The 17,788-nt window shown below is 40.0% G+C and overlaps 1 long non-coding RNA gene across 3 annotated transcripts in view; it reads left to right on the forward strand.

The window, feature by feature from the left end:
- The window catches only part of LOC125967634 (uncharacterized), a 148,303-nt gene that overhangs the window by 20,564 nt on the left and 109,951 nt on the right, over window positions 1–17,788 (forward strand). Inside the window, exon 3 of one of the 3 annotated variants that reach the window (XR_007480804.1) lies at window positions 15,571–15,707. The exons of the other annotated variants lie outside the window; for them this stretch is intronic. This is a non-coding gene — a long non-coding RNA (uncharacterized lncRNA). Of the gene's footprint in view, window positions 1–15,570; window positions 15,708–17,788 lie in introns of those variants that run through there. 3 annotated transcript variants of the gene reach the window in all.

Consider the following 17,788-nt stretch of genomic DNA (forward strand, 5'->3'; position numbering starts at 1 on the left):
CATGTATCATTTTTCTCTGGAAATGCATGGTAGGCCGATTTACTTCTCCAAATTGTCCGTAGGTGTGACTGTGAGTGTGAATGGTTGTTTGTCCAAAGACTGCCCAGGGTCCAGCACACCCACAACCATCATCATGAGGATAAACAGTTCGGATGATAAATGAGTGAATGTTTGACAGGTCTGTACATGTGATATGTCTCATTCCAAATGATGCTTTTGCAGTTTGACTGCGTACTGACAAGAGACAAGCAGAACTGAGTGGGAGCTTCAATTATGCAGTAGTAAAAGAGCTGAGTAAGAGGGGTATTTAAAAATTCAGTTTAATGATGAAGAATAATCATAAGAAAATCACTCTTGATGTATGTATGCTCCACTTCCCTCTGAAGAACTTGGTGGAATTGTACTGCAACAGGAGCATTTGGAATGGCAGCATTACATAACAGCAAGCTCAAGTTCCGAAGCAGTTCCGATCTCTGGTTCTTATATTTGTCCGCCCGACCTGGGAGTGTCCATCAGAACTGCGGTTCTGGAGTGAAGAGGAACACCTCTGCTGCATAGGTCTGCGCTCACCGCAACGCCATTGCAGCTGTAAACTGTGCCCGTTGGCCATGCTTGATCTGAATAATAGGGAAGAAATTTATAGAGCCTATCTCACCAGTACCTATGTCATATGTTGTCTTACTTACTTTATGTGGTGTCTGTGGGGATACATCTCACTTTTAGGCTGTAAGTCCTGGGTCTTGAGGCCAACTCTATGGTGGGTAGCCGTAAGTCACGTCTGGGTTTAGCACATTGCTGAGGCTGGCTGAGGTTTGCTGCGGAACCACAGCTTAATTCAGCCGGCACAGTGAGGAGACGGCCCGTCTACAGCCCAGAGCCATGACCAAGCAGCGGCTTTACTGTGGGGCCGCACGCCAGAGGTATTATCCCCCTTCCCCTCCTTTGTGTCTTTGGTTCTAAACTCTTGTTTTTGAGTATTCATGTTCAGGAATGTCTATTTTTTTTTTTAAATTTATAAACATCCAGAACTTGGTCCAATGTGCTTTATCTTACGCAAAAATAAACAAGGTCCTGCAAGAAATTGTCGAGAGATAAATGTGTGTGGTATGTTTTACTCAAGTGCTTTACTATGCTTGAAATGATAATCCTTGCTCAATTAGAGTCGAGGCACAGTGTCGGAGAGTTTAGGGTTTAAGCATAATAATCTTTTTCATACCTTCTCCCATTTACTGGAGATATGTGGACGTGATAACGGCGAGTAAATATACCCAGGCAGCATGTTCCGCACACATGCACGTGCCCCTTTCAAATCATTCCCTGGTGCCACCGCAGCTACTTTACAAATAATAGCCCCCATGTGTGTTCCGGGCTCCAAGGCTGTGTGAGGCAGGGCGACTGGGCGCTGTGCCCAGACTGAGACCCTGTCAGAATCGCTATAAATTTCTCCTCGTTTTCAGCAGCTGTAATTTAACGGCCAGATGTGCAGGAGACTTTGTCAAATATACAGCTAACTACATTTTTTTTTTCCCTCTTGATACTGTTTTACATGGAAACCAATTTGCCTTATTTGGGCTCAGCAAATTGTTTAGAATGGGCAGGCAGATGATGCCAAGAATACAGAGCATAATAGTGAACATCAGGTTATGTTATCACTAGATTGCAAATACAACTTATATTAATGACAGCGTAATTTTATGTGTTTGATTAGAATTGTCATTGTGATGCTATTTCTAACCATAGATCTTGCATTAACACATGTAGTTTAGTTTCCTGTGCATTTCACAATGAATGTTGTCACCACTGATCCAACTTTTCGAGACCTAAAACATTCACAGTGGTAGACTAAACATTCTGCACTCCAACAGAAAATTATTTTAATTCAGAAGACCACACTAATTGGAAATATAATAGAGGGTGAAGACATGCTGCTGGACTTAGTGGGAGGCCTGATGAATGTGTGCGGACTGGAAATGTAGAGGAGTCTCCTTGTGTATTGGCACAGACAGGCAGCATTGCGCTCGGGTCTTCTGTGAAAGGTCACTTTGTATCAGATGTGTTTGAACATTCTGCGGTATGCAGTTGACAAGTCGTGGTGTGAGTGCATTTAGGGCATGTCAAAATCTCATGTACCTCAATTTCTATTTAATTACATTTGTGTTAAAATGGAAGAATCAGCACATTAGAAAGTTAAAAGGTTGTTGAACAACCAGCATACAGTAAAACAAAAAAAACCCAACTAATTTTCAGGACAGTTAGTGTCAGATTTTTTCTGTCTCACATAAAAGTCAGAATCCTGTCACGCCCCTTTTCTTTTCTTCATTGGCCCTAATCCTCTTCTGTAAATATCCTCCACACATTAAAACATTTTTTTTTTCCATACAATAATGTTGTGCATGGAATATTAGGCATTAATAAGGGTGTGTGTGCGTGTGTGCGTGCGTGCGTGCGCGTGTGTACGCGCGTGCGCGCGCATCCCACAAAAATGCTTGCTGTGTTGGCCATGGGCACACACAGTGGTTGGCCACACATAGAGTAGCAGTAGGTGGTGGACACCCCCTGTTTTACGACCCTTTGAGGAAGTCCAATCATTTTCACCCTCCTCTTCATTCTCCTGCTTACGTACAAGCACTAATATTAGATCAGCCGCAGCCACCGCTCGATTCCACATAGAATAATTGCTCTCAGTTTTCTTACTCATAAAACTGTCCTTGTAATTGGACAAGAAATGTATCTTCTGAGACACTCGGGCCAAAGTGTTGGCGGCACTTTTAATTAGATGCATTGAACTTCCATGGAAGTGAATTCTGGCTCCTGCTAAGAGCTGTAATTGTACGAGTGATGTTCTGATTATTAATTGTGGTCCAGTGAACGAACGATACAACAAAGCACACGACACCATCTTCACGGGCATTTTGTTTTTCAACATTCTGGTTTGGTGGAGTTAAATCACTCGATATATGGATAATCATTTTTGCACGCTTGCAGGTGAGCTAATATGAAAACATAGTCTTAGATGCTCACCTGCTGTGTGGCTTACAAAGGCCATGGCTATATGAGCCCCGGTAAGAATTCCACACAGGATTCCGCTGTGCCTTGGGGTTGCTCTAGCTGTATGCTGGGTGCTAGTGAGGGCTTTCACAGGCGGGACCCTACTGGTATAATCCCATAATCCCCCCGCACAGGGGTCCCACAACTGGGTTGGAAAGTAGGCTTGGATAGTGCGCTTTAATTAAGGTCTGAAAAGGGGGCAATAATGTTGTTGAACATTTGAATGAAACTCGTGTATGAGGTTTTTTAGCAGGAAATGTACTGGAGACCTTGTGTAGTGAAACTGGAAAAGAGGTTTTTAATTATTCTATACATCTGATAACCAAAGTCTTAACAAAATGTTGCAGATCTTAGTTCAGAGGTCTGTACAAATTCAATTTCTGTTATTGCCTCTAAACTCTTGATTCTAGTGTTTATTTTTATTGGGGTATAAAAAGATGGGGTTCCTTTCACTTGAATTTAGTGAAAGCCATCTGGAAAAATGAATTCCAGTGAGAAAGAAACTCTACATTCGTAGATATGATCAATAAAATTAAAACATGCCATTATTATTTATTTAAATTATTAATCCAGGTATTTCCCTTTTCAAATTTATGTCATGCTACTTAAAAGTTTGTGAAGCCCTGAGGTGGACTTATCTATATTTTTAGTGCAATGTAGTGCCATCAAACTTGAGCATTATGAAAGAATCACATTTTAATAGACGTGTGTGTGTGTTTCCCATCTGAGTAGTTTGGAACTTTGGAAAAAATTCTTGAAGCAACAGGAAGCAACCAGTTTTCCCTGGCTGGGTTGTTAGTGCTCTAATCCAACTCTAGGACAGCAGTGTAGCTTTAGCGACTCTCCATGAATCTTGCCTCTCCACCATTGTTTTGACCGTCATGTGCAAACGGGCTGTTGCAAAGTGTTTCACATATTCCATCTGCAGCATTCACTTGTATGGTGCAATACAGATCATCGTCACATTATTGTATCCTTCTGCAGATGGATTCTTAAGGAGCTCCTGCAGACTCACTGTTTGATATTCAAAGCCCAACGCCTCTATTTTTTTACAAGCCGGGAGTTTGTTAGATTGACGAGCACAGAAGGCCAAAGGCCACAAGTTCATTCATACTCAAATACTTCCCTTATCAGAATATCATGCCGTAATCACATGACATAGAGTTGACCTCGCCACAGGATTTTTTTTCCGACTGATAAAATCTAATTACATTTCAAAGGTTCCTAAAGCGGGCCCAACAAAAGGAGACACCCTTGTAACCATCGTGATAGTAAAACACGTGTTTCTGTCTTCCTTTATTGATGGTTTAAGTATTAGAGAGCCCTCTGTTGCAGTGATCTCATGCATTTATTGTAGCACAGCGTTACTACTATTTGCTTTTCATATACATCTTGGAAATCTGCACAATAGAGAGCTGACAGAAATGTTTATTTTACTATTCAAAAGCTTAAACAGGGGTAAAATGTCCTCCAGAAACAGAACATAAAATGCCGGGATAGGTTCCAGCACGCCCATGACCCTTGTGAGATGGATGGATGGACGGACGGACGGACGGATAGGTGGGAGGATGGATAGGTGGAAGGATGGATGGACGGAATTGCAATTGGAAGGCTTTTTCACTCCTTAGGACTCTGAGATGATGCACAAGCATTTATATGAGCAGCTGACATGTTGTTTGAATGCATACTACTTCAAAATAACAGGGGGAGACCATGAGAAAAAAAAAAAGCACTATTTTTCCCTTTTCTGCTTTAAACCGTGCCATTTGTAGGTTTTTAAACCCACAGTAACATGTGAACCCTGACATATTCTAATATGCATACAAACCTCAAAATTCATGGATTGGAGGCCAAAGTAATGAAAAATGTGAACATATAACTTCAGATTTTCCAACTGAAAATCTGAAAAAAACGAAACCATTTTGACCTGCGACTCCCTAAAGCTTCTCGTGGTTAAAAATGAAAGACCAATAGAAAAAAAAGAAACACCCACTGAATTTGCCAGGAGCCCTTGTAATGAGGTGTACTGCTGCAGAGGCCTATTGTAATACAAAACTACAAGACTGCTTCTTCTAAAGTCTTTGCAAACCCACAGCTAAACGGATAATAGCTCAGCCTTAAACCGAAACATAGCTGAGCCACGGAATAAAAGATATTTAGTCTGATTGCTCCTCTGAATACAAAAACTAAGTCACATAGTTGTAAATTAAGAGACTGCTTAATTACACCGACTACGGGTGCAAACCGGTTAATAAGAGCAATTTGAAGAGTAGATGATTCCTCGATAAGCAGGCTGGATTACCTCCGTAAGCCCTTCTGTCACATATAGTGATGCCCCAAATCTCCCTTTGCTCTGAGCGTTCAAGCCGTCAAATGAAATGAAAGAGACCTTAATGAACACCTCGCTCCCACTCGTGGAGTCGCTGTTTAAGATGGGCCGCATCCCCTCGCGTTGGCTGCGTGCTAAAGCTGGGAGATCAGAGCCCGCCGAAGTGCAGGCGAGCATTGTTTCCCATATTCCTTTGGAGGAAAGGAAACTTGAACTCTTTTGGCGATTTTACATGCCTCTCATTGCACTTGCAAGATAAGTCGCATCAACGGCATCATATTCTGGATGTAAAATGGTCATTATGACCAATTTATTAGGGGTAATACAATTATATAGATATGTATTAAATTTAAGTCAAGTTTACTAAGAACTACAAAAATATAATAGTAGTGATATGTTAATATTCCAATTCCCAGTTGGAGTTATGTGCCCTGTTCTCTTATGCATTATCATAAATCATAGCAGGCCTATTTAGACATTCAATACCACACTGTCCCCCAGGACCATAATCTGTTTACAGGAGCACTGCAGCTTTGCATAGTACTCTCAAATCCATACCAAATGCATTTTTAATTGGTAAATAAATGCAAAACGCATGCTAACAGGCAATCGCAGCAATGCTCCTGAATACTTAAATATGGTTCCGAGCATGATGTTCGCATTATGGATTTTGCATCAGCGTGTGTTTCCAAGGTGATTTATAATCAGCCAAGCGTCCAGTCTCTGTTGTGGCATAATGGAAGGTCCCGAACTTAGCTCGTCCTGAACTTAGCTATGACTTCATCACATTTCAACATGAATATTGAAGATTCCATGAGAAGCCTTCACACAGAGAGAGGGCTTGGCTCGTTCCTATTTCCATTAGCGATCAACATAGGTCAGCACCATTCTTTATTACACCAGATGGCTCGAACAAAAAATATGGCTGGCAAGTTCAAATGCTATAACTAATCAGTCTATTTTGTATGTAAAAGGTATTACTGTCAATGGAAACTGGCATATTATTGGTGTTGCAGCGGAACCCCTGAGGTCAAAGAAGTGTACGAAATAAGTTGACACCTCGTCGATAAAGCTGAATCCAATACAATTAAATTTCACTAAAATATAATCTTAGTGATTTGTTTATATAATGTACCATAATACATTTAAAATGATAGACAAATATGGTGTTGCTATGACAACACTGATTGTTTTAGTGAAAACTTTGAGATTTCTAACATTACTGTTGCATTTAAAGTCTCAATGAGTTAGTTAATTGTTTTTCACACGTTCATGCACATGCTGTGAAATGTGACTGCTGTTTATGAGTCACCCAGCGACCAAAGGCCAAGGCACACCACCATGTGTGGAAACACATGATTCTGTCAGTTAAGGGTGTCAAGAACATCTGTTTGATTGCACAACACTTGTTATCACAACCAGGTGTTTGTCGGAAAAGGAAAACAAAGCAGACGTCACACCTGCAAAAGTTTTAGGTTGAAGGCATTAACCAAATGAAAATGCATTAGAAATGAGCAACTATTAAAATTCAGCCATCTGGTCACAAAAATCTTTGCAGGGGGCAAGGATGCACCTGTCAATTGGGTCCAAACTTAGTGTTGTCTTGAGAGTTCAATTAGGTGGAAATGATGGCAGACATTTGTAGCACTCTCAGAATTTACGTTTACAAAAAAAAATGAAAACATTTGCTAATTTGTATGTTATGTTCACTTTTCTTTCATAAATAAAAAAAAATATGTTTGGTGCAAACAAAACACTTCTCATTCCCCCCAAAAAAACACCACACTTACAGTCAACCATGGTGATGACATCGTCATGCTTTGTAACAGTTTTCTTCTTCAGTCACACCTGGAAGATTGGACAAGGTTGAAGGAATTACGAACTGTTCGAAAATTCAATCAGCGCTGCCACAAAACATTTAGGCTTCTGCTAGAAAGTAAAAAAAAAGTCAGCAAAAGCCTACTAGAACAGATTCGCTTTATTAGGGGCTATGTTCTTTAAACGGTGGCAGGTGTACCATGATTCATTTGTAATGAGTATGTGATGTGATTGGTTAACACGGAACCCAGCCACTTCTCAGTTATAAGAGGCCATGGACACTAGTGCAAACACATTATATCTGTTGTTTTTATAACCCCCTCGAAAAAAATAATCTGTTGTTGTTGACTGTAGGTCATAAAATACATTTCTGAATGCACTCATTTGTTAAATTACAGTTTGTGTTGGCATAAATTTTTCCGACCCAGTAATAGAGAAGGCATGCATTTTCCAAAATATCGTTGAATGTGTTGCATCGGCCAATAATGAAAGGCGGCGATGGTTGTTTTGGTGCTCACCAAATTTTCCTCACAGCAGTAAATCAATACATGCAAAGATTTAAGATAGTGGTCTTATCATGTTTTATTGCACCCTTATCAAAATGCAAGCTTCTACAACCCCCTTCCCCCCATGGATGAGCGGACATTTCTAATGCTACTGAACCAAACACAAGGACATCCTGTGTTGGAGGCATCTTTATCAAAAGAAATTATCACAAGGCCATAATCCATTCGTTCATCAGTGGTCACAATCTTCTTCAAATATCCTCAACAAGAAGCTAGTCCAGATTAAAATGCATGCGGAATAAAACAACAAGTCCTAAGTCTTTGGTTTTCATTGTTGCTTTGTAAAACGCCAGGGTCACTCCTCGAGTGTGAAACATGACCGTACTTGATGACATTCTTATCTGCTGTTATCTCTGGCAGTGTAAAACTGGTGTCAAACATCAGGAGCAGGTAAATAATTTACGTCAAGGATATGACAGCATGGTTATAAATACCCATACCAAAATGTGCTTTTATTATCTGTATTTTATTTTCTCTAAGAGAATGTCTTGGCCAACGACATGGCAATAATTGCAAATCTGACTCATATATTTCCGCTTACGTTCCAATTTAAACACACTTTTGTAATTCAATAAAGTTTTATTTTTGTCAGACTAATCTAAGCGTTCCGAGACGACGCATCCTAATCTGGCTACTACAGCTCAGTGGCCTAGTAGTAGAGCGTCCGCCCTGAGACTGGAAGGTTGTGGGTTCAAACCCCAGCCGGGTCATACCAAACACTATAAAAATGGGACCCATTGCCTCCCTGTTTGGCACTCAGCATTAAGGGTTGGAATTGGGGGGTTAGATCACCAAATGATTCCCGAGCGCGGCACCGCTGCTGCTCACTGCTCCCCTCTCCCCCAGGGGATGGATCAAAATCACATGGGGATGGGTTAAATGCAGAGGACAAATTTCACCACACCCAGAGGTGTGTGTGACGATGATCATTGGGACTTTAAAGCTATTGTTTCTCCTATGTAATTATATGATTGATATACATTTTCCAACAACAAATAGCGAAGCCACGGTGTATTAGCAAGTGCTCTCTCTCACACGTCTAAAAGGGTGCAAGACCCAACAGCATATCACCACATCTGTCAATCAAACAACAGGGAAGGTGAAGGGTAAGGAGGAGACAGGCACGCTGGCTAATCATTTTGTAATCAGGCGTCAAAACAAAACAAAAAGTGTTTATCTGATCAGAACAGGCGGCTGCCAGAGCTGACATGGATGTTACTTTTCTCCTGTGTCATTGTGTCAGGCCTAATGGACAGTGGTAAGAAGGAGAGTTAATTACTTTTGACCACCTTCTCCCCTAATTTCCGATTTGTATGGAGTCCCTTTTCTCCTCTGACATCCGCCATGAATATCATACAATGTCATTTGTGCAGAGAAATATGTCTATTTTAACATTGTCCAAATATCGAGAGTGAGATTATTTAACCTCTGATACTTTTCCTAAGTATAACGGATCTGTTTTGTATTTGTAAGAATTAAATGTAAGAAATCTTGGGAAGATATTCAGAGACTAATTGTTGGCTCCAAATTGAATTCTTCCAGTCGAGGTGACTAAGTGAGAGATTGGAAATGCATGACCACGCGCTCCCGTTATTGTCGGTATCAAATTGCAAAACAATTTGGCATAGCTGAGACTACCAAGATTGAACCGATTTTTTTTTTTTTTTTTTTCTCCTTGGGGTGATATTTAAACTCTCACTTTTATTTTCACATAAGGAATAATGGAACCATAACTAAACTATTCCAGAGTCAATTTATCACCTTACACTGAAATAAAATGGGGAGTGATATTTAATCCTTGAAAAAAAACAAGAAACATATTTTTCTTTTTTTTCTACAAAAAATGTAAATAAATAAATAAACTAGCAACATTTACTCAACAACCTTCATCATAAAAATTGCTTTGACTCCATATTTTGACTCCACGAATGTCTCCTAAATTATTTTACGTTATCGTTCAGGTAGAAATCAACATGCGTAATACATGAATTGGGCCTGTTAGACAGTGGCTTTTCTGGCGACTGATATATGTGGAAAGAGCAAAAATAAAATGGGACGTTTTAATTTAGGCCATCAATCTGACTGGGACCTGTGGACATGGGGGAAGAAGGTAATAATTCATTTTAAAAAGGGGCTGGTTGGCTACAAGAGCCCTAAGGGGTGGTGATGGGTCTTCACCCTGTGATTGAGATCCTAAATGTGAAGCTGTTTTATGGGCCTCTTAATTTAGCTAGGCAGACTCTGCTATAGAAGACATGTCAGGGGGCTGACCTCCAAAGGCGACAATGATTGACCCTCTGTGCATGGGCATGTGGATTAATGGGTTCATGCGGAAACATTTGAAACAGTGGAAGATGATTTGGTAGTATGAGATCCATAGAGACATACAGTATTGGTGGTCTTGATAGTCTGTTGCAGTGCTCTAGCTGTGATTGGGTGAGACATCCAGATGACCTCGAGGCCATATACTCGATACGGTGTAAACAGTCAATCACGTTCCAAGCGTCTCTGTCCAGGATGTATAATCAATCACTTTCCCAAAGACTTTGAAAAAGTGCACGTTTGTTGAAGGAACATAAATTTAACAGTACTACAATGCAGGTGTGTCCACTAGGGCTTGATTATTTCAGCAACACCTGTAAAATCAAAAGATTGATAAGCGTTTAAGCATGAGGCCAGTCAATCAGGAAGACAAATCCTCCGTCTCGCTTTAAGCTCTTGCGCTATTCTCTGAGACAGCCATTCTTCTTGCATGCCAACAAGCTTCCCAATTTGTCAGGCACACAATAGCGACCTATTTGCATTACTGTGTGAACAACAAATGTGATTGATCGAATTATTGATTATTGTTTGTTGAAGATAAGGGATGTCTCTGGAGAGCAGTTGAACAATTAGATTTTACATACGTCTTCTGACCTTTCTAAAGGTACTGTACAAGTCAGGATGATATATTATACTGAAAAGAAGTACCGTAATTGCCGGACTATAAACCGCACCGGATTATAAACCGCACCAGCTAAAATTCTGGGATATTTCATTTTTTTTCTTACATAAGCCTCACCGGACTATAAACCGCACGTACACACGAGTTTTTTACAAAGAAAGACAGTACAGAGAAAGCCTTTTTAACGTTTTAATAACATACTTGAACATGTCTTTCTAAACATTGCCTGTGACGCAGCAGTAGTACCGCAGCAACGCGGAAGTGTGCACGCGAGTTATTAGCAAAGAAAGACTGGATCTTATTCATGCACGAAGCGCTAAATTATATTAAACTAGCGAGCGACACATGTAGCTTAAAAGCGGCATCATATGCATTTCTTTTGTCCCCCATGATGACGGTTTGTGTATAAAGGCTTCCTTTCAGTAATGTCCGTTTTGATCGCATTCTGCGTGATGCGCGAAATGTAACTAGCATGTAACTAGCAAACTAGCATGTCTTCTTCGGCGCATTATCTCTTCTTCGCCTGTCTCGCTCTTGCTTCCTGCTAGAGCGCCCCTTGGAGGCCGGAGGCCGTAAAAATCCATAAGTACGCCGCGCCGCCGTTTAAGGTTCAAAGTAACCTTCTGAATAAAATGCATTAAAAGTTCACATTCATTACAACTTGTTTTTGGTGAGCAAAATGTCAGAAGAATTGAACTTAAATGCTAATTGATTGGGTTTTAATACAATGCAGATGGTCCAAACAGCACCACTGCTTTGTGTAATTTCTGAGTGACATGGCAGAGTAAGAGAAAGGGTTTAGAGCACAGGTGTCAAACTCAAGGCCCGGGGGCCAGATACGGCCCGCCACATCATTCTATGTGGCCCGCAAAGACAAATTGTGCATCAAATTCGTGTGTCATTACTAGAATTGCAAATTGTCTTCACTTTTAATAATATATATATTTTTTAAATATTTGACCAGTTTTTACTCGTCTGATTTGAAAACGAGTTATTTGTCTGTTTGTTTTGTAGCTTTTACTGTATATAATAGTGTTAAGAGTAAAAGTGATCAAGTCATCACAAAAATCACGAAAAAAAATCTTATATAAGCCGCACCTGACTATAAGCCGCAGGGTCCAAAATTTTGGAAAAAAGTCGCGGTTTATAGTCCGGAAATTACGGTACTACTGAAAGTGAAACAATTACACATGGAAAGCTCTTCAATCAATGAAACATTTCCTTATTTAATTGAATTGTTTTCATATCAATTTAGTAATTTCATAAGTGGTCAGTTCCCACTTTGGCTGTTATTTTGAATGATCAATTATCTATAAGTATTAGTGATTGCAAGTGTGTTAACTCTTGCACATTGTCACACTTTTTATTGACTCTGGTATTATGGGTTAGGGTTAGGGTCAATATTCAAATTCTGTGTTTGTACCTTAATATATTTTTTCCTTTAAGTAGTGCTTTTGGTGACGCAAGAATTCCACCCAAAAAGCCTTATGTACCTGCTTTGCAATTTTATAAATGCTTTAATACTGTATTTTTTCAAAGAACTATTGACCTTGTTCGTTTATCTTATCACGCAAGCAGTAAACTTGCAAGGAAACATTTGCATGATAAAATGATATTAACCACTACAATGATGGCAAGCTGCACATGGAGACTATAAAAAGTTAGGTACAAAAATATTACCACAACTTCTCTCATCATCTTTAATTTCTAAGAGTACCTATAAATTGAAGCACTTTGATATGAATCATTGAATCCAAAGCATTTGTGTGTGTTTGATTGCGGCTGAAGTAAGGGCAACACAGTCATTGGACATGCACATCTCATTGCAACTGTTGCGTATTATTAACGCACAAAACCAGGGCCAATGGATCATTAGTGCATCAATATGTAGTTTGCATAAAATTATATCCTTTAAATGGTCTGAGTTTGAGGTGACACAGGGTTGGCTCATCAATAATGTAAATGAGCCATTAAGGCCTTTAAGAGGCTGTCTGTGAGAATGACAGACCACCCAGTGTCAGTGAGTTAATATCCAATACAGCCATCACCACCACACCCCCAATGGCTACTGGCAGAAACATTGCTGTAATATTAATGTGGCCCATTTTAACATTTTAGCTCAACATATCTTTTTTTTTTTTTTTTTTTTTTTTGCTATAGGCAATTTCCTGCTTTGTTTGCGATAAGCCATTTTTAGCATCTCCCATTCCTTGCTCTGGTGGCTGGGACAGTGTTCCAAGTAAAAGTGATTAGCAATGTTTTTAAATGCCACATACTCCTGAGGAGAATTCACGATGATGCAGTTGTAGCTCATCTCTGAGCCTGCCCTTTTCTTCAATCCATAAGTGCTCCTGGCTAACACCTGCAACCTTGAGGTCCACCCGTGTCTTCCCTCTACGCTTGGGTCCGCCGATAGCAAGAAGTCTGACTAAATGGCAGTAAGAGGAAATGTTCAACATAGTTGTCTCATCTTTGTTTTATGTCGAGCGCTGGTTTATCGGACTTTCGATTGCTGTGGGATAAAAGATGCAAATTAACCACCTGAAGGTTGTTCTCACACTAGAAGTCAGTTTGCGTTCAGCACATTGCTTTTCTCATAATACAGTAGATTGCTACAGGCGCACGCACACACGCACACACACACACATATATATATATATATATATATATATATATATATATATATATATATATATATATATATATATATATATGAGTAATCCATTGTGCAAATTACAGCATGTCTGCGTAGGCATTGTATAAGTCTTGGTAAAAATGATTATTTGTATTACTTGGCCTTATCTTTGCCTGCCATACTTCCCAGATCTGTGCTCTTCCATCTTCCCTGAATGCCAGCACATAAGAAGGATGGCAGCTCACCAGTGTAAAGGTGACAGGCACATGATAATAGCCCAATTATCCCAAAATGCCAAATTTTACTCCAAAGGAAAAGGAGTGTGCGGTGATTAATGGTGAACACTTAAGGGGAAGAGTCAGACAACGCTGTTGGAGAGGAGAAAATATGTATCAGACTGCCGACGCTACAGATGCTTCCTCCCTCCTGACAAGTGCAATTCATTTGAGAAGCTATTAACATGCATAATTATGCTAATCAAGCAGTAATTAAGTGCCTATTCATTAGAGACCTTTTTTGTCTGTTAATTTCATCAAGCATCGCTGTTGGGGTTTGTTTTCCTGCATATTTCTTTATGCAATATTTGCCAGATAAGGCACTCGCGTATCACCAAACAGACCCTTTGCTGGATATTTTTGAGGTTTACACACACACACACACAGACTCACGCACACACTTATTGTAAATAGCCCTCCATTGTATTGCCCCTGCACTTTATGTGCCATCAAACAAGGGTTGATTACACAAAGGAAGAACTGCCCCTCTGAACACACAGTAGACTAAGCCATACTGCGCATATCACAGAAATTCTGAGGTTGAAATCCCTGGGGTTGTATGGTTCAGAGTTAGACCGTTTTGAAGAAATATGTACCTCTAAAGTCATTGTACTTTTGCATCCTCAACAATATCACTGCAAGATCACTTACAAAAGGGTTTTGCCTCCCAGAGGTCCAACCACTTTGTCTTTATAAGCCCGCAAGTAATTTATGACACAATTGTCGAAACTTGTGACACCGACAGGAGCCAAAATGAGAAAAGATTTTTTAACAATGGCTGCAATCCAACTTCTGGTGTCGCCTTCAGCATGATTTGTGAAGGTTCAGTGAGAGACTCGCAGACTCAGAATCAGTAGGGGGTTAACATGGACTTGTATGCATGTTTACATACTGGGATCTTTGCCCACAAAGATCTTCTAACTTACACCACTTACCTCTGACTATGTGTTCATTTCCATAATATTGTCTTATCTAAAGTAAAGGCCAAATAAAACATGTATATATAGTGGTAAGACCCAGTTGAAAAACAATTAATAGCTTACGTTCTTACATTCAAGAGTCATCTGATCGGCAAGAGGCAAGGACTAGGGGGCATTATCCTGAAGAAAGCTACAGACTTCCAAAAATACTTCAAGAGAATAGGAACTAGGGACCTGCTAAGAGAATTTCTCAGGCAAAAGAAGCCCAGTAAGGAGAAGGAGCCAGATGGGCTGTCAAGAAAAGACAAGCACATGCACCACACGTATTGCCGGAAAATTAAGGAGGTGGCTGACATTGAGAAAACCTACTAGTGGCAGAAAATAAATAAATGGAAAGTCAGTACAAAGATATTAATCATGGCAGCAACAGACATACCCAGTAATGGCGGTTTGTCACGAAATGTCAGAATAAGTGTGCGCCGATTGGATTACTAATCGACATAAACCACCCCTCTCATTTTGAATTAATTCCTGATCAGAATATTGCGAATGAGCCGTGTAGATGAAGCACTTATATTCCAATCAGGTTTTTAATCTGCGTAGCCGCTGACGGCTCTGACAAGGATTGAAGTGACATCTGAAACTGTCAGCAAGATAAGTAAAAATTATCTTTACTGGAAAAAAAAAAAAACAGTTGTCAGAAGAAAATAACTTTAAAACCTAATATGGCCGCACATTTGGTCTATATCTTAATACACTTAGATTCTCTTAATTCCCATAACTCCCTTGAAATATTTCCTACATTTTTACAACTATATGATCTGCACTCCCACTGTGTCTACTAAGGCTTTGCAGTGCATGTGAAATGTTATTTGCAATGGCATGCCTCTGTCCACTTTCAGAGAGTGGGACAGGTGCTCTCATTGGACATGAAAGCCTCTGGTGATGCATGTCAGTCTTGATCAACCGTGATGATGCCCCCAAGAAACCAAATCGCGTCCTTTCATTTGACATCGAAACTGTTTTGTGTTTCAGCACTTTTCTGATAGTTTTGGCGGCTGTGACAACCACTTGGACGGTTGAGACTTGACCCGTGCGTCTTTTATATCCCCCAAATGGCTTTGACGTTCTACCTTTGTATGTATTTTCAGTTTTATCTGGAGTAGAGTTGAAACTTGAAATAATAAATTCATTAACAAAACGGTCCACCTAATTCTCAATCTTTGTAAGGTTTTGGGGCTCCTCAAATGTGTGAATTACTCAAAATGACAGCAGGGGCATGGTTAAGGCTAAGGTCATTTATATCAATTACATTTATAGTCCCTTAATTATTGACTATCTATTGAAAATCTCCGTCTGATCCATATGCATCAAAACATTAAGGGTGGCCGGCCTGATGTTCAACGGGGCAGAAAAAGGTCCACGCTGACGTCCGGCTGCTCGTTTTGACGGCACGTCAGAGTCGGCTCGCACACTGCTAGGCCTCATCAGGGTGATGGCCGTCATTGTTGTGGCGGGCCTGTCAGAACAAACTGGTGTGCTGCGGGAGAGATCTAGCTTTAGTGTCTGGGTGGGGAGTATGCAACACATGCACCGCCCTTCCATGGAATATGTTCCTCAAAGTAGCAAGCTGGTGGCAAATTAATGACAAGAACAAGCGGTGACATCATAGAAAAAGTATGATTAGACTCCACTTAAGACATCCGAGTAAGTCCATACAAGTTGCTGGTGGGGGCCGACTGAAAGGTTTGTCATATTCATAAGTGAAGCTACTTTTTATTCCCATCACCTTAGCACAAAAGTGATCCAGCGTGAATAAAGAATTGCCTCACCCATGATCAGGATTTTAATATTGATTTATTCCCATAGATTGACAGTCACAACAGAGGCTAATGTGTAATCATTAGCAAATGCTTTACAAAATATTTATGTATTGTAAACCGTGATGATTTACTCATCACTCCCCCCACTCACACTACCATTACCGAGTGCCATAGAAAACAATAAATGCCACAATCGCTTTCACTTAATTAAGACAATAGATATCATACTGCAAGGTAAAATGTCACTCATAGTGCTGTCTTGTGCGTGCAGCAATTTACTACTAAGTGTTATGAGAGAGAGTGACACAAATAATAGCTGTTAAGCTGTCAGATAGCGGGGGCTGAGTCACATTAGTGAAATTAGTAGAGATACACATAAACAATGCCAGCATCTCCATACATCCATATAGTACATAGGTGCAAGGGAGTGGATGCAGGAATAATATGAGACATTAGTCGTATAGATTTATTAGGATGTAAAAAGCAGGCCACCATTTGTGCAATTAAGTCTAATTTGAGGGCAAAAAATGGTACAAGTGAGTGAACACCCTCTCATGCTGACACATAATTGATGCCTTTATTCAAACTAAGACACACTAAACAAAAAAGTGTATAAATATACAGAGTAAACGTACCATGAGTGACACTGTGTTTCAATCGAAACAAAAATATCAAATGAGATGGCCTGTTCACTGCTTGGCTTTATGACGGGAAGTGGATTCACGGTCAACACTGACATCTGCTGATGGTAGAATGTACATGATAAATATTGTACTGACTGAAATCAAGATGACGTCAAACTTTTTCCACTTAACATAATTAAGTACTGAAGTACAAAGCAATTAAAATAGCATGACAATGTCAAGAGTGGCACAGTGCAGGTTGCACGTCAGTTAATCTCTACGAGTGTCGTCCGTAGCCCGATATTGGTCCCTAGAAATCTCAAATTGTCAAGAGTTGCACAGCAATTTTTTTGAATGTCTCATTTGTGTTGTTTCTCATATAATTGGTGGGGCAATGCAAAAGCAAGCCAAAAGAAGCATTCTTGAGTCAGCGTGTTTTTCCAATATGATATGTCATTCTGTCAATTTACAAACACGCATACACGCTAATGTTAGTCTAAGGAGGAAGAAAAATGCCCCGACTCTTCCCTGGAGACTTCATAGCTGTCTTTGGCAATGACTGACAAGGACTCTTAAACAGGTAGCGGCTGGGGGAGCAAGGCAGACGATGTCAGCGTGTCCGTTGCAATTCTGATGTGATGATTTATGACTCCTACTTCAATTATTACTACTACTAGATATGTTTTTTTCTTTGAAAATGTTGCACCTGGGGCAACAGCACATTTGAAGGACTAGTTTCTCGTCCTGTTACTGTAATGGCCAGGTGTAAAATCCAACAATTTTAAAATCCAATTTTAAAAAAGGCTC

Source organism: Syngnathus scovelli, chromosome 4 (assembly GCF_024217435.2).
Source record: "Syngnathus scovelli strain Florida chromosome 4, RoL_Ssco_1.2, whole genome shotgun sequence".
Lineage (NCBI taxonomy): Eukaryota > Metazoa > Chordata > Actinopteri > Syngnathiformes > Syngnathidae > Syngnathus > Syngnathus scovelli.